The sequence below is a fragment of the Aulostomus chinensis genome, chromosome 1 (assembly GCF_037954235.1).
Source record: "Aulostomus chinensis isolate RoL2024-O1b breed Wild chromosome 1, RoL_Achi_v1.0, whole genome shotgun sequence".
Lineage (NCBI taxonomy): Eukaryota > Metazoa > Chordata > Actinopteri > Syngnathiformes > Aulostomidae > Aulostomus > Aulostomus chinensis.
Window position 1 is genome coordinate 2599142 of NC_141320.1, and position 22799 is coordinate 2621940.

The 22799-nt window shown below is 45.1% G+C and overlaps 2 non-coding genes across 2 annotated transcripts; one reads left to right on the forward strand and one right to left on the reverse strand.

Annotated features, from left to right (window-relative positions):
- Window positions 1-2832: 2832 nt before the first annotated feature.
- On the reverse strand, window positions 2833-2904 carry trnah-gug (transfer RNA histidin (anticodon GUG)). Its single transcript has one exon. It is a non-coding gene; the product is annotated as a tRNA-His (tRNA).
- A 14136-nt stretch (window positions 2905-17040) lies between these two features.
- On the forward strand, window positions 17041-17114 carry trnan-guu (transfer RNA asparagine (anticodon GUU)). Its single transcript has one exon. It is a non-coding gene; the product is annotated as a tRNA-Asn (tRNA).
- The last annotated feature ends 5685 nt before the right edge of the window (window positions 17115-22799 follow it).

Consider the following 22799-nt stretch of genomic DNA (forward strand, 5'->3'; position numbering starts at 1 on the left):
CAGGTTCTGCTTTGACCTCTGACCTCCTGGGTAAAGCAGTGGAGATGTTGAGCTTGAAGGAGTTGACGGCCTCCTTCATCTTCTCATTGGTTTGCTAAACTCAGCATCATGAAATGTTGCTGAAATTCAACATGTCAGCTGAGGCCAGAGATTCCTGCGTTCCCTGAGTCCTTGAGTGTCGTCTCTGTTGTTTGAAAGCACAAAGCTGTTCCTGATGGTCCAGTGTGTCAGATTCTGGGCTCCCACAGCTGTAACTGGGGTTTGAGCTCCGTTAAGGGACTGGTTTTGTGGAGAGAACCAAGCAGAAGAATTGACAGTTTCAGCAGGAAAGGTGACCATTGCTCCACAACCTCAGTCCCAGGATTCATTCCTGCCTCACCCAGCATGGCCCTATGATCAACAGAAATGAACTGCCAGTGGAGGTCCTCAGTAATCCAGGTCATGGTTTCTCTAGATTGCTGTGTTGTAGTCAGAACACATGCAAATATCAGCCTCTTTCCTCCATGATCTCTCATTCTTTCTGTTCTCTCCATTTCTCCTCTTCATTTCTACTCCTTGCTGCCTGCTGTTCCTCATTTGTGGCAGAGTTCAGTCAGTGGACCAGACATTTTGCCACTACACTGTCCATCATCAGGGCATTTAACATCCAGGACTGGCTCCCAGATCATGGCCATGACCTCATCCCCTGCACCAGTGGACAGTTCATCAAGGATGGCAAACATGTGGGTCTCAATTCCCCTCCATCTTTGTAGGTTGGTTACATTTCCTCCTGGTCTTTAATCCATCTTTATTTGACATTTTTCTGTTGAGCCCAGTTTGTTGACTGCCAGGCTGTCTTACTTTTCAATGGCACAGCAGCAGACAGCAAGAGGGTTGCTATGGTGCAGTTGGTAAACTCCCTATCAATGGTCTGCAGAAATATGCTGGGAGTTCTTTTTTATTATGAACCAGAATTCAAAGACTGACCAAGGAAACCAAAGCTCAGAATTTAGAGATCAAAGAAAGAAATCAAAGACAGAACCTGAAGATCAGGAAATGGCACAGATCAATGAGATCCATGGACTCATCAGTGAAGGTTTTCTTTGGTTCACGGTCACTTGTTGTCGTACTGGTGTGATGATGTCAGACCCTTCACATTCAGTTCAAACAGACTCCAAAGTGTAGCTGTGATGCAGAGGGCAGCAGCCTTGTGCTTGGTTCCGTCATGGTTCTCTGCATTGTTAGCAAACTCACCAAAGACCTCCCTGAAAGCAGGATCATTTTCCCAGAGTGCTTTTTTGACCAAGTACCAATTTGTCCCTCATTAAAAAACAACAAACAAAGATGAGATCAGACTGAGATGGACGAGATGATATGGATGTGATTTATGGCTTTCAGACTCCAAATATTCAATTTTTCTTCAGGGCTTTTGAGAGGTTCTGGGTAATGAATGAAAATTTAAGTTGGACAGAAACGACATGCGGGGTCACTGTGTGTGTTTACACGTGTGTGTATTTCTTGTTTTATTGTGTTGGAGACCATTTCCATCATCAACACTGATCAGGAGTCCTCGTCCTCATGGGGACCAAAGACCGGCCCTGATGCAGCGCAATGCAGTTTGTGAGTTCTTGCATGAATTTCAGAGTCAAGGTCTGGATTGAGTTTAGTTTCAAATAAAGATTAAGATTCAGTTGGTTAATATTAAGATTAAGATTAAGGTTAGGCTGCACATAGAATGAAGTTGATCGAATGTTCTCATAAGAATAGCTGGGCACACCTGAGTGTGTTTACATGCAGACTTCCTCTTGTGACAACTGATGTTATTGGAAACCATCTTGAGGACATTTTGAGAAAGTTCAATCTTTTAGCTGCAGTTACAGTGACTTACAACACTGCAACAACAACAAAAAAACACCCTCCACAAACACTCTTGTCCAACATTTGTGCCCAAATTTTCTCCTCATGAGGCATCAAATCACTATAAAAACAGCCATTAAGTTGATCTGGTTGGCACTGGTATTTGTTCTTGCTGCAGCTCAGGAGTGATTCAGGAGAAGAGTTTCAGAACAGCCCAGGTTGGGGACTGGAATTTTGAACTTTCACCATGAACCAAACAACCTTGGGAGGTAAAACCTCCAATCATAGCCACTCAGATGAAGCAGCAGAAGAAGCTGTCATCCACCCTGACAGTCAGAGCATCAAGTCAAGAAAACATCAACCATCTTGTATGTGGAGTCTGGATTCTTTTCTAGAATGAGACGGCAATGACAGTCCTGCCAAGTGACATCACTGACATGAATGGATGACTTCAGTCATGTGACTGCATGACTTCAGTCACGTGACTGGATGACTTCAGTCACATGACTGGATGACCTGAATGAATAAGGAATCAAATATAAAAATGCTTTATTTTAAGATCTAGAATATCTTGTGAATATCTGGAGCTTCATTCCAGCAGCAGACCTCCTCAGGTGATGACTTCATATTTGACATGTTTACCATTCAATGAGACTCATTGTCAGTCCATTGAAATCTACTGGTGTTCCTGGTGAGTTGATTTAACAACATGAGCTGACAGAATCTACGTTCAGGTAGGAACCACCACATCCAGGGGTCTGGACCTTTGAGCAGGCAGAGCCATCAAAGTAGCAGACTAAGCTAGCAGACATTAGCATTGAGAAGAAACTGATACCTGAGTCTACTTTTGGGTCTGGTCAGGTGATGACACAATAATATGACATCGTTGTCAGACTGACACCTGCTCAACACTGACCAAACACTGCCCTATTGCATTGTGGGAAATTTCTGCTTGGCTTGTGTCCATCAATACACACAAAGAAATTTGTCTCATGCTGCCGTGACCCGGATTCGAACCGGGGTTGCTGCGGCCACAACGCAGAGTACTGACCACTATACGATCACGGCCTCCTCAACAGCAGCTTGAGCTTCTATGTCTTTGTCTCATTGAGTGTTAGGGCGAACAGCTGTTGAACAGCTGAGGTGCGACTGCCCCTGATGCAGGAGACGGGCCAGGCCCCGTTCAGAAGGTGGTGGATATTATTCTTGGTGTTTTTAGGGCATGTTCCCACCCATCTTGAAGTGGGTGACAAAAATGGATTTTTTGAAAAGATTTCGGCGCGAGTTCGGCCTGTCAAATCCTGATCAGGGCCAGTTTGGTTGTGTTGTCTGCAGCGCCTGGCGTGCTCAGCAGGAGCGAGTCCGATCATTATAAAGGTGGGTCAAACAATTGAGGTTGAGATGAAGGACGGCACGGGCAGAGCAGACGCAGGTCTTCATTCCACCCGCAGAGCTGTAGAGCATGGATCATGTCAAGGACTAAATGAGGGGAAAGAGAGCAGGAGAGCAGGGGAGAGACAAAGACAGATAATGCTCTCCTAAAACAAGGACTGTTCAGTCGATGGTAGAGCAGAGTGGCTCAGCGGAAGCGTGCTGGACCCACAACCCAGAGGTTGATGGATCCAAAACCATCAAAAGGATCAAAACCATCCTCTGCAAGTTAGAATTAAACTGAAAATACCAAAATCTCCCCTCTTCAATCCTGTCACTCAGTGTTGTAAACTGTCTCAAACAAATTCTACTGTTGAACAGTTCAAGTGTTTCTAATGAAGCTGAATGTTCTCCTCTGCTTTCCTCAATTGGGTTTCTTTCATGTCCTCCTGAGATCAAAGACAGAATTCTAGCTACAAATAAAGACACTATCAAAGCCCCCTGATGACATCATCATCAATTCTGACTTTGATCTGGAGGCTCTTGCTTTAATCTTGGCTTTGATCTGGCTAATGTTTCCTGACAGGTTGCTGTTTCCACTCCAGAGCAACCAGTAGTTGATCCTATCAGACCAGTCTGATGAACGAAGCTTTTCACTGTCAGTGGAATCACTGGGAAAAGAAACTCCTCCTGTCAGATGAAGGCTTCACAGTGTTGAGGAGGGTTTGTTCAGATGATTCTAGAAGAATAAATCAAAACCTCATCATTGAACATGAACATTAATCACTGATGACTGTTTTAACTGAACCTACTGGATACTGTGGTGCCTGATGAGGAGACAACTTGGGTACAAAGTTGCAGAAGAGGGTTTTTGGAGAGGAGATTTAGATGAGATGGTTTCCAAATCAAATCGGTTGTCACAAGGGAAAGTCTGCATGGAAACACACAAACACACACACACACACACACACACACACACACACACACACACACACACACACACAGAGTCCGACTGACTAACCCATGTTTTTCTTGACTTAAACCACCACTGGAGTATTGAAAGAGATTGCATGAGACACCATCAACTTACATTAAAAACCCCTGACTGCCTTTAATTCCCTCCTGGCTGCAGGAAATTAGACAGACCAGCCCATAGCGGGGCTGCACGGTGGTGCAGTGGTCAGCACTGTGGCCTCACAGCAAGAAGGTTCCGGGTTCGAGTCCTGGCTAGGGCGCGGGATCTTTCTGTGTGGAGTCTCCATGTTCTCCCCGTGCCTGCGTGCGTCCTCTCTGATACTCCGGCTTCCGACCACAGTCCAAAGACATGCAATTTGGGGACTAGGCTGATTGGATTCTCTAAATTGACTGTAGGTGTGAGTGTGAATGGTTGTTTGTCTCTGTGTGTTGGCCCTGCGATGGACTGGCGACCTGTCCAGGGTGAACACCGCCTCTCGCCCGTAGATGCTGGGATAGGCTCCAGCCCCCCCGCAACCCTTACGAGTAAGGAATAAGCAGAAGATGACGATGGTTGGCCCATAGAGTGGAGGTGAGACCACAACCATGCTCTACGATCAATATTTACATCAAACCAGCACCATCTCAACAACTTAACCTGACTAAATATATACATGATTCCAGACTACTACACCAACTCAATAATACATCCACATGCATAATCATTCGAATGAACCTTGCCTGTGATTGTACCCCCTCCCCCATCTGGGAGCAAAGGTTTGCACCTACAGCTCTTAAGGAGCTTCCTTGGGCCACTCTCCCCTTTTGGCTCCACCCCCTTTAAGGAAACCACCAGGAAGAGGTGAGGACTGACGTGACAACTGAAACTGCCACATTTACATGAGACAAACTAGACAAACACTAAATACCAGGCCGTGCATAGTGATTACCACTGACTGACACTGGGGTCTTCATTTTCCACAGGCAGGATGGCCGGTCCCCCTGTGCTTCCCAGGTCCCTCCCTGGAACACATGGCAGAGAAAATGTTTCACTTGTTTGCTGATTCAATAAACCTCACTCTTAACATGTGTGTGTGCCAATAATTTACATAAACTGTTAATACCAAGACAAATGCTACCTTCAATTCATCATTCATGTCATGGAACCCTTGGTCTCCATTACATTGGTCAACCAGAGAAGCTTCAACTGGTGAAGGTCATCCAACCATGAAGGTCAACCTGCATTATCTGCTGTGCTCCTTAACAGGGGAATTAGCTCAAATGGTAGAGCGCTCGCTTAGCATGTGAGAGGTAGAGGGATCGATGCCCTCATTCTCCAGAATACTTCAGCTTGTTCTGTTGATCAGAGGAGCTGCTGGGGGATGAATGCTGATGTTTGTCCACTGCTGTGATAAAGTGTCCCCCTGTTACTGAGATGTGAATGAACACCTGCTCAGGTCAAAGCTGCAATGAAGTCAAGTCATCACCCTGTAAAGCACCAAATAACAACAAAAGTTACACTTTACAAGTAGAACAGGTCCAGTTCCACACTCCTTAAATGAATTTACACCCAACAATTCTTTATGAGCAAGCACATCCTAGCTTAGGCCCAACTTTTCTTGGCGCTCTCCCAGATGCTTGGGAGCTTCTGGGGGAGCGCTAGTGGGCCTAAGCTAGGCGCTAAGCTAAGGTGGTCTGCACCAGCCAGTGAGGGCTGGCTAGCTCTCGCAGCTTTTGGTACAGAGCCGCTGCAGGTCCAATTCAACATCGCTAAGCCTCACCTCCAACACAACAAAAAACTACATTTAACACACTTATCAGTATCACTAAAGGAGGCAGAGGAGGAACAAAACATGTGGCACTCTGAGCAGGAGAGAGGAGAACAAGAGGGAGAAGCCATCGTTAGCTTAGCGTGTTTACAAGGCAGAAAGACTGTTGCTACCAGAATGATGGTCTTTTAAACTTCAGCCAAATAAAGCAATTAGGTATTAATTTTTGGTGGGTAATTAGTCAATGAAATAAGGAATTAGCAGGGAGGATCACACTTTAGCGAGCACAATGAAGCAAGGCTCTACGTTCAGCAACACAGAAAAAGGAGTTGAGGTCACACGCTTCCTGCAACCAAGGTCAAAAATCCAGGACGGACGAAGGGGAGGACGACAAAGACAAAGACACAAGAAACAGAGATAATAACCTTAAACTCCATAACAACCATAACACATATTGCCCACACACACACACACACACACACACACACACACACACACACACACACACACACACACATTTTGTGAAACAACTCAGGTGTTTTACTCAGAGGGATTCATTCATGATAAATGAGCATGGAGGAGACCCAGTAATCATCAACACAAGCGTCACATGTGCAGGTCACCACCCACTTTTATTGATTGGTTCTTGTAAGAATCACTCCTAACGCCATCAGGGTGTCATTTTTTGTCCTGCCCTGTCTCAACTGTTGGAGCACAACTACAGCCTGAACTCTGCCACTACCTTATCCCTCCCTAACAACCTCATACAGACCCACTATCTGGACTAGCCTGACCCCCCTGACCCTCATCAGTCACTCCTAGTGCCTCACACTGGAGGGAATAGGAGCGTCTGTGAGCTCTGACTGTTGGGATGCACATCCATGTGATGAAGAGCTGTTTTAAACAGGGAATCATTTGACCTCTTGACCTGTGTGGGCAGGTACAGAGGGACAATTCCATCATGAACAATAATATTACTAAACAAATGGGTCTTTAGCTTCTTTCTAAAGGTGTCCACAGCGTCCTCATGTCCAGTGGGAGAGCGTTCCAGATTCTAGGAGCTGCAACCTGGAAGGTTCACTCTCCTTCAGTGAGGCTGAATCCCTGTGGTCAGGGAGGATAAGGGACCCCACAGGTATCACTAAAGTGCTTTAGACTGCAAAGCACTCAGCTAATCAAGCTGGGATCAACTGCTGTGGTGATCAAGGTATCATCATATATAACAAACAAAGAAAACAGAGTTGAGGAAAAGCACACAAAGAAGAAGCTATGAACATAAACAGAGCATCTTCTACACCAGATGTCACACGGCTCAGTAGACCTCTGGTTTGACCCGTAGCAGGTCCAGTCTCCAGGGTGCCCCCATCATTCTGCTCTTCAGTCACAGGACATGCAGCAGAATCCCGTCGCTCCTCTGCAGAAGAACATATGAGAGCGTCTGCTTGCTCTTCTCTGGCTAGACGTAGGGGAGAGTCTGCTTGCTCTTCTCTGGCTGGACGTAGGGGAGAGTCTGTTTGCTCTTCTCTGGCTGGACGTAGGGGAGAGTCTGCTTGCTCTCCTCTGGCTGGATGTAGGGGAGAGTCTGCTTGCTCTTCAGAAGTTTGCTGGACCTTCACTTGAAGGTCATGATTTTCCTCTTTCAAACAACTTTTTAAATCATGAAAATTTCCCAGGATTTCCCTCTGAGCACTGCTCCTTTTCTTCTTTTTTTTTCTCACTGCACATAGAAGACTCTGAACTTCACCGTTCAGACTGCCAGTCTTTGTGGGGTCCTGGTCCTTCCTTGATTCAAGGTGGGCCAACTCAGCAGTGAAGGTCTCTGTCTCCTTAGATGCAGTAGAAACTCGTCTCCTCAAACATCCATTTTCTGCCTCTCTCTCCTCACTCTGGGATCTCAGCTGTTCAAGAGTCGTCTTCTTCTCAGTGAGTTCTTGTCTCATTTTGTTCATCTCTGCCTGGATGGAGCTGAGCTCACACTTGAGGTCACACTTCTCCTTGTAAACCATCTTCACCTCAAGCTGAAGATTGTGGACTTGTGTGTTCAGGTCTCTGATCTGAGTCTGGTTCTCCTCCCTCACAGATTCAAGGTTGCCCACCATGGCAGACATGTTCTCTACCAGCTGATATGCAATAATCTTCTCTTGTCCAAGACTAGAAACCTGTCCCCACAAATTCTGGTTTTCTGTCCATCTCTTGTCACACAGAGACTGAAGCTGATCAAGTGCACTTTTCTTCTCAGTCAGGTCTTCCTCAAGACATTTCATCTCCACCTGTTCACTCTCCCTCAGAGACTGAACCTGGGTCAGTTCTTTTCTGAGCTCATTGTTCTCTCCATCAACCCTCCTCCCCTCACACTGAAGACTGTGGACTGTTGCGTTCAGATCTTCTATCTGAGTCTGGTTCTTGTCCTGGACCGTTTGGAGGTTGGCCACCACAGCAGTGAGGTTCTGGAGCTCCTGGATTGCTCTTTTATTCTCACGTTCAAGAGTAGAAACTTGTTCCCTCAAATTCTGGTTTTCTGCCTGTGTGTTGTCACTCAGAGACTGAAGCTGCTCAAGGGCAGCTTTCTTCTCAGTCAGGTCCTCCTGCTCTGTCAGCCTTAGAGATGGAGGAGCAGGATCACATTGACCAGGATCATTCAGTGGATAAATACAGCTCCTACTGAGATCCACCAGATCTCTGAATGCTCCAACGATACAATCCAATGGAGTCATAGCCTTCTGTCCTGGGTTGATCTGAAGATCTTGAGCCAGACTAAATCACCTGGAACTGTGAAGTCTTTAAAGACCAAAACTGCCCCATAAATGTGGAGTCTGGGTTCTTTTCTATAATGTGATGGCAATGACAGAGTGACATCACTGATATGACTGGATGACTTCAGTCATGTGACTGATGTCTTGAGTCACATGACTGGATGACAGTGTAGATTCCAATGTAGAGGTTGGGGAAATAGTCTCTGAGAATCCAGCTTGAAGCCACGCCCTCCTTGTTTTTGAAAAACCCAAACAGAGACCATCAGTCTCCCTCAAATCCTGTACTTGGTTCAATGTTGCTGTTCCATTTTGCAGCAGCAGGTGTCGCTGTGATACCAGGTTCAGTTCAAGATTCCCAACTCCAACTCATGTTGTTGACCTCAGTGGCAGGTAAAATGGCGCATCAGTAGATCATGTGATCAACTCATGTGTGTCCTCACTGCTCCACAGGTCTGTCAAATGTTCTGTAAAATAGTTGGACCCAGCAGAGCTGCTAGATTAGGAGTTGATGGAGTCGTTGCAGATACCAGGGTCCAAAGTCCAGCTTGAACCTGGTTTGTGCAGTTCTTTGTCAAGCTAGCAGCCATTCTTTTCACTGCCAAGCTAAAGTGACTTCTGTCAACAAAGGTCAACAAACAAAAGGATATTTCTACTGGCAGTTCAAGATTTTGATCAAACTCCTTTTTCAGAGCTGGAACCTTCCTCTTGTGTCAGCTTTCTGTTCCCATCTCTATGGTAACGGTCAGTTTTGACCCACGTCTTCAATCAGCTGTCAAATAAACTAAAACAATTTTCTATCCTCCAAGTTGTTTCTATCTCTTGGTGACCTTGTTAGGCTTCCTTATCCATGGAAATATTGATTGATTGATTGATTGTTTGTGTTTAGATGCATGTGTGACACTTCTGAGTGTTCTTTCCAGAGATGTTTCCTGCAGTTGAAGCACAATCCATTTGTCCTGCTGTCCTGACTGCTTGGGCAGTCCTGACCCTCTTTCTTCTGGAACCAGATCCTGAGTGGGGTTGTGGCTGTGGCTGTTCTGGTTGGTGTTGAGGCAGGGCTGCTGAGGAGGATGCTGTTGCACTCTTGGTGGATGTGGGTCCACAACACAAATGCATTCTATGCAGACACATCAAGGATGGTCTTTGTTGTGTTGTTGTGCAGGTCGATGGGAGAACGAGGCTGATGAGAGTCCCTGAAGCTCCCATGACTGGGAGAGGAGCTGCTGGCAGTGTTGCTGACAGTGCACTTCTGACTTCAGGTTTGGCTCTGATTGTTGCTTTGTCATCTTATTTTGATAACTGGGTCTAAACCAATCCTTATGATTTTATAATTCAGTGAAAAACATTTTTTCTTTTATTTTGTTGAACTAGAGGTTCCTAACAAAGTCAAAAATCCTTGATACAATAAACAAATTGATGTGGTTCTTTGATGCATTTAAATCCTAAAACAGGTCCCACAGGAGGAAGGTTAAATCATGTGACCATCATCATAACAGCTGTTGACCTTGTTGTAACTAGTTGATGGTGCTAAATATCACCAGCTTGCTAACGTTAACTAGCTAACATTGCTAGCTAGCGAATATTATTTTCTAACTTCAGGCCTAAATTTTGGATTGACTGTTAAAATTGTTCCCCTCACCTTTGTAACACCAGGTTTTGTCTTGATGATGTCATTGTAACTGCCTTTCTGATTCTAAAATATAAATGCATCCAAAATAAAAATGTCAAACTGCCCCTCCATGGAAACATCATATTTAATATACTGCAATATTCTTTTCCAGTGTACTGCACTATATTTTTGTTTTATCAGAGAGACTTTAATGTCTGTCTTTGATCTCTAAACTCTGACTCTGATGTCATTGGTGGTGACTGAATTCTACCCCCTGACAGACTGGGAAGGCTCATATTGGTGATGTCATCATAAATATTTGAAGGTCTTGTTTCAAAGTAACTTGTTATTTTGTTCTTGGTTGTCATGGTGACTCGTGGTAGCGGATTGATGATGGCATTTTGTGGTGGTTGTGCACGTGTGACACTCAAGGTGAACGTACTCACAGCTGATTGGACCAACTGAGATCAGCTGTTCTGAACCTGATACTCAGAGTTTCCATCTCAGTGTCAACTCAGGAGTGACTGAGGAGAAGAGTTTCAGAACAGCCACAGTTGGGGGACTTCCATCCAGCAGCCATTTTCTATCCCTGTAAGGAGTTAAGGGATCTGGAGCTGCTGGGTTCAGGTGGATCCAGAACACAAGATGGAGGTCAGTCAGGACCCCAGAAGGAGACCAGCATCTGGAAGGTGGAGATGCTTTAATCTGACACCGTTGTGTCAACAGTTCTGAAATCAGAACAAAAATAAACAGTTGTATTTCCACCTGCTACTCCTGCATGTATTCAAGTGAACAGGAACACAGATTCATGTTCAACTTCTCCTGTGTGTTCATCCACAGTCACTAAACAACAACCAGACTGAAGAACTCCTTCATCCCCCGAGCCATTAAACTGTTAAACTCCTCACTGGAGGGGGGGAGGGCCAACAGAAGGACTGTAGGAGAGGGCTGAGCACCATTAACTTGCCCCGATAACAACCGGACACTCGTGCAATATAAGAGACTGTACATTATTATCCATCCATCATCATCTTTCCGCTTATTCCTACACATTAAGGGTCGTGGGGGGCTGGAGCCTATCCCAGCGTCAACGGGCGAGAGGCGGGGTTCACCCTGGACAGGTCGCCAGTCCATCGCAGGGCCAACATACAGAGACGAACAACCATTCACACTCACATTCATACCTACGGTCAATTTAGATAATCCAATTAGCCTAGTCCCCGAATGTCCATGTCTTTGGACAGTGGGAGGAAGCAGGAGTACCCGGAAAGAACCCACACAGACACAGGGAGAACATGCAAACTCCACACAGAAAGATCCCGTGCCCGAGCCGGGACTCGAACCCGGAACCTTCTTGCTGTGAGGCCACAGTGCTATCCACTGCGCCCCGTACATTCTTCTTCTTCTTCTTCTTCTTCTTCTTCTTCTTCTTATTATTATTATTATTTTATTTATTATTAGTATTATTATATAATTCTTGTTACTACTGCTATTATTATTATTATTATAACTATTATATATTTTATCATATTACATCATCATCATCATTATTATATTATATCATCATCATTATTATTGTTATAATTATTATTATTGTTATAATAACAATTAAGAACAATTAATATTATGATTATTCCTGTCACTATGCACATATACATAACCATCCAGGTACACAGAGGCACACGCACATGTATATATGCACACATATATATATATAGTCTTTGTTTTCTCTTCTTTGCTATTTTTATTCTAATCTATGGTAACAGTGCTGTGAATGTATGTTGAGGAGAGTGCAATTTCCCTCGCAGAACGTCCAAAAGGGATTAATAAAGTAGTCTGTCTGTCTGTTTGTCTGTCTGTCTGTCTGTCCAAACCAGACAAAAGGGGGTTTGCTAGCATGGCTGCTGAAGTAGAAAGGCTCTGTTTAAATTGAGTCCTTTTCCATTTCTTTCCCGGCTTCTTCAAGCGGTGCTGTCGTCACTTCCTGTGACCACGGGAGGGAAGGGGTCACCCTTCAGAATAAGTTTGAAATCATTGTTACTTCCTGTTCAACACTTCTTTAGCAGACCAACTCAGTGAACAATTCAGTGAGGTAGTGTGGCTGAGCGGTCTAAGGTGCTGGATTAAGGCTCCAGTCTCTGAGGAGGCGTGGGTTTAAATCCCACCACTGCCATCATGTCCCAGGTCACTGGAGAGGTGTGGCAGGTCTCTCCCAGCCTCTCTGTGCTGGAGGTGTTGGCTGCTTTTATCACTGTGGGAGGAAAATGTCCTGAACTTGAGGTGTTCTCCTCATCTTGAACTCTCCAAAACAACAAAGTGCAGTAACGCTGAGCTGCCTTCAAGCCAACAACATGGGCACAGTGTACCCAGAGCCACAGGCTCCTCCCAGTATATGCAGCACTGCCAGTGACCTCTGCTCCAGTGCAACAGTGACTCTCCAAACTGAAGCTGATCCAGGACCAGCTCAGGAGGAGCCATGGAGCAGACAGGCTCTCTGATTTAATGCTGCTGTCTATTGAGAGGAACATCCCAGTTGACTCCAACAAGGCTGCTGATGTCTTCAAAGCCAGGACCAGAAGAAGAACCCTCCTCTGAGTCCACAGACCTGAGCACCGCTGCTCTGACTACCAGGTTACCTCCTGGTTATCAGGGTGAAGTCATGGTGAGGTGGTCAGTTGTTCCTTGGGTTTTATTCCAGAGGCCTGGGAGTTAAACACTGAATTAAATCATTTTAATTCTTTACTTGAAGTTTCCTGCTGTTTAGCTGGAAATGTAAGACAACTTCCTCCATGCTGGTGCCCCATCACACACAACAGGTGCACTTGTCCTCTTTTCACCTCTGACCCTCAAACATTCCACCGGTGAACGTCCAGAAATTGAAGCATCAACAGTTCAGCAACAATGAATTCTTCAAATCACCTCTGAAATAAAAGATGAATCTTTACCTGCTGAGGCTTCAGAGCCAAATTGTGAACCTTCAACACTCAAATTCCTGTTCTTGTCTCAATCCTGCTCTCCTAAATCAAGACCTGTTTAATAGATGGTAGAGCAGAGAGGAGCAGAGGAAGAGAGCTGGGACCAGAACCAGAGGCTGATGGATCAAAACCATCCTCTGCTCAAAGAAAGGAGAAAAATAAACCTGTTAGTTTAGAAATGTGAATCTGATAAAAAAGGGGTGGAAAACAAATTGATCTTACTGCAGAATCACCAACCATTGTGAGTTAACAACAGTCTCCTTTCTGACTGAAGCAAAAGTTTACTTCAAAATGTTTTTCTGATTCAACATAGCAGCTAAATGTCCATTTCTATACTGATTATCTGCAATGGTTCATGGGGGGTGGAGCCTATCACAGCTGACAATGGATGAGAGGCGGGGTTCACCCTGGACAGGTCACCAGTCCATCACAGGACAAACACATAGAGACAGACAACCATTCACTCTCACAGTCACACCTACAGTCAATTTAGAGTATCAATCAGCCTCGTCCCCTCTTGATGTCTTTGGACTGTGGGAGGAAGCTGGAGTACCAGAGAGAACCCACACAGGAACAGGGAGAACATGCAAACCCAGAACCTTCTTGCTGTGAGGCAACAGCACGAACCATCGCACCATTTTGTCCCCTGAAAATGCCATCAGAATTTTTCAATTTTCTGTAAAATCAAGTACACATGAACACACTACACTGATCTCAGGGGTAGTGGCACACTGGATAATGTGTCTGACTACAAATCAGAAGCTTCTAGGTTCAACTCCTGGCCAGCTTAATTAAAACTTTACACTGAGAAGCTTTCATTTCCTGTCCTTCTTCCCAGGATGGTTCCACCTCAGTGGAAAGGTTCACTAAATACTCATCAACTTCTCTGGTCCAATCACATTTATGTTGGCACACAGAGAACAGATCCAGAGTCAGAGCTGAGACTTCAGTCTAACCACCTTAAGATGGAGGAGAAGAAGCCCTGATTTCTGGGTCTCACAGTCTTTTTACTCTCTTGGCTCCACCCACACAGGGCAGGAGAACATCCTCATAGCGAGTCAGTGTTTTTCCATGTTTAACCCAATCAGCTCTCAGTGGTTAAGAACAGGTGAGTTAGTGAGTGTGGTTCGTTCTAATCTGATGTCCAAGCTGCAGGGAACAGCAAAGCCAAACAGTACAGAAGCCTTTCAGCATTCATGCAGACTGGAAAGAGGCTGAAATACTCCCTGCTTCTGGAAGGAGCAGAGATGGAGCCAGAAAAAACACAGAATTTACCCAGACTCTGATTTGAACTAGCAAGAGACTCAAGCTGGTCATGAAGTATGATTGGCTGCCTCTTTGTGATGTCATTCACACACACCTGTATAATCAGGATGTGAGCTGAGGGGTGGAGATCGATGAGTCCTGGAGACGTTCAATAATGTCCACAACTTTGGCACCAGGAAGACAGCAGGTGATGGCACCTGGGAGTTCAACAGACCTGATGATTGAACCACCAACCACAAGGATTTCAGCCTCCATTGTAAACAGAGAGTTTAGATGAGAGAGAACCTGCTGTCAGCCTCACCAGTCAGGGCAGTGGCAGAGGCAGCAGAGTTGAATGAAGCAGGATCACCTGGCAGGTCTCAGCTGGAGGTGATGACATCACTGGCCTCAGTCCTCACCAGTGCTCTGCCTAGCAACAGGGACGATGGAGAGAAACCAGTAGAAGCACTCTGAGAGTTGGAGACAGCAGGAGAGAGACCATGACAGAGTCACCCATGGGAAACTGTTGGATCCACTCAGGACCGGCTGGACAGACACAGATCAAAGACAGAATTGATGATGATGTCATCAGGAGGCTTTGATAGTGTCTTTATTTGTACCTAGAATTCTGTCTTTGATTTCAGGAGGACATAAAAGAAACCCAATTGAGGAACGTAGAGGAGAACATTCAGCTTCATTAGAAACACTTGAACTGTTGAACAGTAGAATTTGTTTGAAACAGTTTACAACACTGAGTGACAGGATTGAAGAGGGGAGATTTTTCTACTTCACATTTAATTCTAACTTTAAACTGGAGATGAACATTTTTAGTAGTTCATATTCTAACATACAGAGGAAGTCATGTCATTCCCTTTTTAAGAAAATGAAAAACATGTGAAGCTCCTCCCCCCAGCTCCAGATGGACAGACAGACATGAGAGTGGCCAGGAAGCAAAGAAGTGTTGTGCTCCTCTCCAGTGCTCTGGTGTTGTTGTGTTCTTCTCAGCTCCATCATGAAGACCTGCTGGCACTGGGCGCTGGTGGAAGTTTGCAGCTCTCACTGGAAAGTCCTGAGGCTCCTCCCACTCTGAAGCAGGCAGTTGCTCCCAGCCAGCCCACACTTTCACTCTCTGGTGTAGGAGTGAAGAACAAAATCAGAATCAAGAACCATCACTCTTTCATTGGGGCTCCTTTCTCCTTGTTCTGATCCAGAAATTCAACAGCTTCTATCATTGATTTGACAGGAAATGTTGATGACACACTGGGATTTTTGTTCTCCTGCTGTCACTGTCAAGTGCCAGTTCAGATGTACTTGACGTTACAGAAAATCCAGCACGGTGGTACAGTGGTCAGCACTGTGGCCTCACAGCAAGAAGGTTCCAGGTTCCAGTCCCGGCTCCAGCACAGGATCTTTCTGTGTGGAGTCTGCATGTTCTCCCTGTTCCTGCGTGGGTTCTCTCTGGTACTCCAGCTTCCTCCCACAGTCCAAAGACATCAAGAGAGGACGAGGCTGACTGATACTCTAAATTGACTGTAGGTGTGAATGGTTGTCTGTCTCTATGTGTTGGTCCTGTGATGGACTGGTGACCTGTCCAGGATGAACCCCGCCCCTTGACCAATGTCAGCTGTGATAGGCTCCAACCCCCCATGAACCTTAACAGATAATCAGTGGAGAAATGGAAATTTAGCTGCTATGTTGAATCAGAAAAACCTTTTGAAGTAAACTTTTGCTTCAGTCAGAAAGTGGACTGTTGTTAACTCTCACAATGGTTGGTGATTGTGGAGGAAGACAAAATCCTTATGAAGCTCTTTTTAACAGACACACATTTCTAAGACGCAGGTTCATTTTATTTTGTTCTTCTAGCAGAGGATGGTTTCGATCCATCGACCTCTGAGTTATGGGCCCAGCACGCTTCCTCTGCACCACTCTGCTCTACCATTGATGGTGCCAGGAGGCCTAAAAACACACAAACACCATTCAATCCAGGACCTTGGAGCCTAAACTGAAGCTCCATCACACGGTGGCTCTGCTGGGGCTCCCACAGGTGAGTGAGGCTGAGCTCCAGTCTGCTCTGAGGAGGCAGCAGACATCTGCACCACTCAGAGGTTTGGTTGGTGTCTTTGACAAAATCCCAACAAACTCAAATCCTGTTGAAGCAGGAAGTTCTAGTTGAACTCTCATCCACGTCACATGACCAAGAAAACCTCCTCTTTCATTCAGACCAGAACAGACAAACATAGAAACATTGTTTCAGCTTCTGATCAAACAATAACATGTTCTTGATTGTTTGTCATGTTCTATTAATCAGACTGATGATCTCTGGATGTTCTAGGAGGTGTGTCTGTTTCTGATGAAGCCTGTTTGGTCTGGGGGGGTTAAGATGGTGGGGGCTGTTTCAGTTCCAGTGCTGAAGGCTTTCACCATGACAGTCAGACTCTCCTCTGTCCTTCATGGTCCCTCAAATGTGCAGTGGACCTCACAAACTGAATTTAGCCTGAAAACTCTTCATGAAAAGCAGGTGCCTCAGAGTCTCTGTGGCGCAATCGGTCAGCGCGCTCGGCTGTTAACCGAGAGGCTGGTGGTTCAAGCCCACCCAGGGACGATGAGCAGGCTCTACTGGTGCTTAGGAGTCGCTGTGTTAATGATCTGAATGTGGACGGACAGATTGACCCTCCACAGCAGACGCCTGTTACAGATCTCTTGATGAGACGCTTCAGTCTTCTGTTTAGTCGTCGTGTGTCATGCAGTGTTGAGGAGGCCTGCTGGCTGTGGGTAAAGTGGGGGCTCAGAGTTTGTGGAGTCGGCTCTGGAATGAAGGGGGTCACTGTTTGGTTCTCAGATGCTACAGCTCAGGTTAGCGAGGTGGTGGAGAAATGAATGAGAGCTCTGCCAGCTGGAGCCTCTTGGGTCCCGGGAGGCTTCACTCCTGGAGGTGGAAATGGTGAGGAGTTTTAAAATCTGCTCCTCTTTCACGCTGACTTGTTTTCTAGGGTTCCCTCTTTTATTCATGTGTGATTTTAGTCTCAGCTCTCTAAACCTGAATGGAGCCAGAACCCATTCTAAAAGAGCTGCTCTTTTATTCTCCTGGAGATCAAGAGGATCCTGCCATGTTTGTCCAGGAGACCCACAGCACAACAGTCAGTGAATGGGGATGCAGGCAGGCTTTTAATGGGGGTCATTTGAAGTCCCAAGTCCAGTTGGAGCAGAGGGTGGAGTTTGAGTCTCCAGGAGTTTTTGTTGTTGTTTTTTTCACCAGTTTCTTTTGGTTTGGAGGAAATCATTCCAGGTGTTTGAAAGAAGGTGAGAGCAACTTTGGAAAATGTTCAACTGGTGTTTTTAAATGTCTTTGCACCAACAAATGGTGGACAGGACAGCTTTTGAGACATTTTAATGCCACTGTTCAACACTGAATCTGCTGGTTTCCTGTTTTTAGGAGCTGATGGGAGCTGCACAGAGAAGCTCTTTGAGACAGGAACCATTCAGAGCTCCACCCTGCTTCTTCCAGCAGGATCCACAGATCCACCAACACACCAGCTGTTTGATGTGTGGAGGCTTTTGACCAGGATTCCTAGACAGCACAGCTGGACTCACTCAACAGCTAACTTGTTAGCACCGACTAGACAGGAGCACTTCTATGGTTTTACTCAGTGGTTCAATATTTTTAAGAGATGTCCCATTCAGCCTGTGGGTTTGAGTGATCACTCTTCAGTCTCCTGTTCTGTTTTATTAAAATATTCATTGAAAAGCTCCTGAGAGAGAGAGAGAGAGAGAGAGAGAGAGAGAGACAGAGAGAGACAGAGAGAGACAGAGACAGAGAGAGAGGCTCAAACTGATCTCAAAATTTACTTCAAAATTCTTTGATTATAATCATTTTTACTCCTTGATAGATTCATCACTACAGTGTCATAGAGGGTCCATTACTATTGCAGTATATTAAAGAATATAATGGGTTGGGCCTGTGGCTGTTTCCTGGGGGAGGGGTGGCTTGGGGCTCCCTGTGTTCTGGGGGTTTCTGGGTGCTCTGGTGGCCTGGTCCTGACCTGCCTGCTATCCTGGACTGGGGGCATGTTGTCCTGGTCCCCCACATCAGCTACAGCCAGCTACCCACGGCATCCAAGACAAACCGTAGCACACAAATACACATACACACATGTATACACACATACACGCATGGAGCGCACAACTGACCCATAATCACACACTCAGACATTTATCTTAAAATGATATTAAACCAAATGGTAAATCTGCACTGGAAATTCTGCAACCAATGTTTTTCTTTTTTTCTGTTGTTATTGTTTTTGTTTGTTTTTCTCCTATTGCCCCCCCCCCTTGTCCTCCCTGTCCTGTCCCTGCTCTCTCTTCCTGTCCTCTCCTGAGTCTCAGTCCGGTAGCTTCATCAATGAACCAACACCATTCCTAATAAAGTTCAACACAGATGGGGATAGGAGGAGTTTATCAGGTTCCTCCTTAGCAGAGTAGAACTGCTTCAGTCCAACAAAGCACCAGGAACATGGATGCTGCTGCTGAACAGGACAGGTTAAAAAAAATAAAAAAATGAAAACACCAGTTGAACATTTTCCAAAGTTGCTCTCACTTTCTTTCAAACACCTGGAATGATTTCCTCCAAACCAAAAGAAACTGGTGAAAAAAACAACAACAAAAACTCCTGGAGAATCAAACTCCAGCCTCTGCTCCAACTGGACTTGGGACTTCAAATGACCCCCATTAAAAGCCTGCCTGCATCCCCATTCACTGACTGTTGTGCTGTGGGTCTCCTGGACAAACATGGCAGGATCCTCTTGATTTCCAGGAGTTTAAAAGAGCAGCTCTTTTAAAATGGGTTCTGGCTCCATTCAGGTTTAGAGAGCTGAGACTAAAATCACACATGAATAAAAGAGGGAACCCAAGAAAACAAGTCAGCGTAAAAGAGGAGCAGATTTTAAAACTCCTCACCATTTCCACCTCCAGGAGTGAAGCCTCCCGGGACCCAAGAGGCTCCAGCTGGCAGAGCTCTCACCTGCGTCTGCTGTGGAGGGTCAATCTGTCCGTCCACATTCAGATCATCGATGCAGCGACTCTGCTCGGATCAAACTACTGAGGATGAAACAGACCAATGTTGACATCAAGTAGCAACTCAGCAGCTGATCAACAGAGTCCTCAGCACCAGTAGAGCCTGGTCCTGGTCCCTGGGGGGCTCCAACCACCAGCCTCTCTGTTAACAGCCGAGCGCCACAGAGACTCTGAGTCTGTGAGGTTTGTGTCTTTCTGGTTCCACTTTTCCTGCCTCTGCTGTCTTTTTTCAGGTCTTCTTGATGGTCCGGCTTCTTCTACCTCATCAAGGGAGTGAGCAAAAGAAATTTACAATCCATACCAGGCAGAACACCAACAAAACACTTCTTTCTTCACAGTTTCAACATTTGTGATAAATTTCCACCCAACAAACAAACAACTTAACAGACAACATTCACCTATAAAGTTTTATACATTTATTAAACAATAAAAGACAACTGATTATGAAAAATATTATAAAAACACAGCTCTGACATCATCAAAATAACCTCAAAACTGTCACTGACACAAAGAGTAAAATAATCAAGAACCATTAATTTATTCAAAACAAAAACAGATTTGAAGATGAAAGAACACACAACATAATTTTAACTGAAGAGAAACAAAAAAACATTCCTCTTTTCTGCCTCCACCTCTACCACCTTCTCTTCATTCTTCTAGTATTTATAAACGTGCAATATTCTTTTCAAATATATTTCTCTATATTTTGGTTTTCTAAGAGAGGCTTTGATGTCTGCTTTGATGTCTAAACTCTGACTCTGATGTCATTGGTGCTGACTGAATTCTACCCCCTGACAGACTGGGAAGGCTCCTATTGGTGATGTCATCATAAATAAATGGAGGTCTTGTCTCAGTGTCAGGAACCAATCAGAGCAGCCTCCTCCTGACTAAACAGCTCTACTCATCAAGCCCCTGACCCCAGACTCTTCTTGGTGAACTGATCAGAGATCAGATTAGTAGAGAAGCAGTGACACAAAGGGAAACTTCCTCATTTCCTGAACGCAGCTTCATCAAACAGAGCAATGCTAACTGTTCACCTGCAGCAGTGATGTCATCAGGACAGGAAGTTGATCAGACATGGGAACTTTGACTCAGATCAACCAGGGAGGGAGGAGTTCTCAGAGTTTGATTGTGCTGATGAATCATCAGAACTCTCCATCACGCCGTGGTCTCAGCGTTGGACCTGAAGTCCCAGGCTTCAAGGGTTCTCCCCAAACTCTCAGGGTGGGTCTGACCACATCTGAAGGAAGTAATTCCACCAGTATTAAACTCAATGCCATGTCTCCCTACTACAGAGATCCCTGATTCTGAGTTGAGTCCTTGAAGGCAGCTGTCATGAAACCACTGCTTCAGAAGCCTCCTCTAGACCCTGAGGTTCTCGCCAACTCCAGACTGATAGCTAACCTCCCCTTTCTCTCTAACGTCCTGGAGAAAGCAGTTGGTAATCAGCTGAGTGACTTCCTACATGACAAGAGTTGATTTGAGGGGTTCAGTCTGGTTTTAGAGCCCAGCCCAGCACAGAGACAGCGCTGTAGAAACTACTAACTACCTTTAATTCATCAGATCATGGCTTTGTGTCTGTACTCGTCCTGTTAGACCTCAGTGCTGCCTTTGACACAATTGACCATCAAATCCTGCCACAGAGACTTGAACACTTCAACACTTCCTTTAGGTCATGTTATTCAAAAACACTCCATACATTTCCATGGTTACACAGATGATACTCAATTATATTCATCAATAAAGTTGGATGAAGGCCAACAGTTATCCAAACTACAAACATGCATTCCAGACCTGAAGGCCTGGATGACTTGTAACTTTTTACTGTTCAACTCTGATAAGACAGAAGTTCTTGTGCTTGGCCCCAAACCCTTAGAGGCCCATTCTCTAGTGATATCACTGCTCTGGATGGCATCACTATGGCCTCCAGCAGCACAGTTAAGAACTTAGGGAGTTCAATTTGGTCAGGAGTTGTACTTCAATTCCCACATTAAACAAATTTCAAGGACCGCCTTTTTTCATCAACACACTATCTCAAAAATTAGACACATTCCATCCCAAGATGATGCTAAAAAAAATAGTCCATGTATTTGTTACTTCTAAGCTGGATGGTTGTAATTCTTTATAATCAGGCTGCACTAACAAGTGGTTGAAGACTCTGCAGCTGGTCCAGAATGCAGCTGCAAGCGAACTGACAGGAACTAGGAAGAGCGACCACATCACCCAAGTCTTAGCTTTGCTGCACTGGCCTCCAGTAAAATCCAGAGTAGTGTTTAAAATCCTCCTCCCTTTGAAGCTCTTCAAGAACAGTTCTGACACAAAACAAACTGAAGGTGTGTTCTTGTATTATTATTTTGAACGATTGCAGGGATTTGTTTTTGCAGCATCAAAATGTGATCCAGTTTTGGCGCACACCGCTCATTAGCTCCCAATACACCTGTTGAACTGAAAAGTCACGTGGAATCTCATGTCTTTTGGAGGGTGGGGAAATGTTCATTCCTCCTAGTTGGAGGCACCTGGGCCCATATTTGGTTCATCATTGTGTTGTTTTTTTTTTTTGTTAAATACATTCATTATTTGGCTTTCAACCTGCATCTCCCACACTTTTGTTACAGCTTCAATGTCATGCTTTGACAAATGGTTTCTCCCCAGTGTGCGTTCTTAAGTGTCTTTTCCAATTTCCCTTGACTGAGAATCTTTTACCACAAACTGAGCAGGGGAATGGTTTTTCCCCAGTGTGCGTTCTCATGTGTTTTGTCAGATTTCCCTTTTCTGACCATTTTTTGCCACAAACTGTGCAGGTTAAGGGTTTCTCCCCAGTGTGCATTCTCATGTGTTTTGTCAGGTGTCGCTTTTCTGAGAATCTTTTGCCACAAACGGGGCAAGGGAGTGGTTTCTCCCCACTGTGCGTGCTCATATGTGATTTCAGATGTCCCTTAACAGAGAATGTTTTGCCACAAAGGGAGCAGGGGAATGGTCTCTCTCCTGTGTGTGTTCTCATGTGGTTTTTCAGATATCCATTTTCTGGAAATCTTGTGCCACACACTGAGCAAGGGAATGGTTTCTCCCCAGTATGTGTTATCATGTGTCTTTTCAGATGTCTCTTTTCTAAGAATCTTGTGCCACAAACTGAGCAGAGGAATGGTTTCTCCCCAGTGTGCGTTCTCATGTGGTTTTTCAGATATCCATTTTCTGAAAATCTTGTGCCACAAATTGA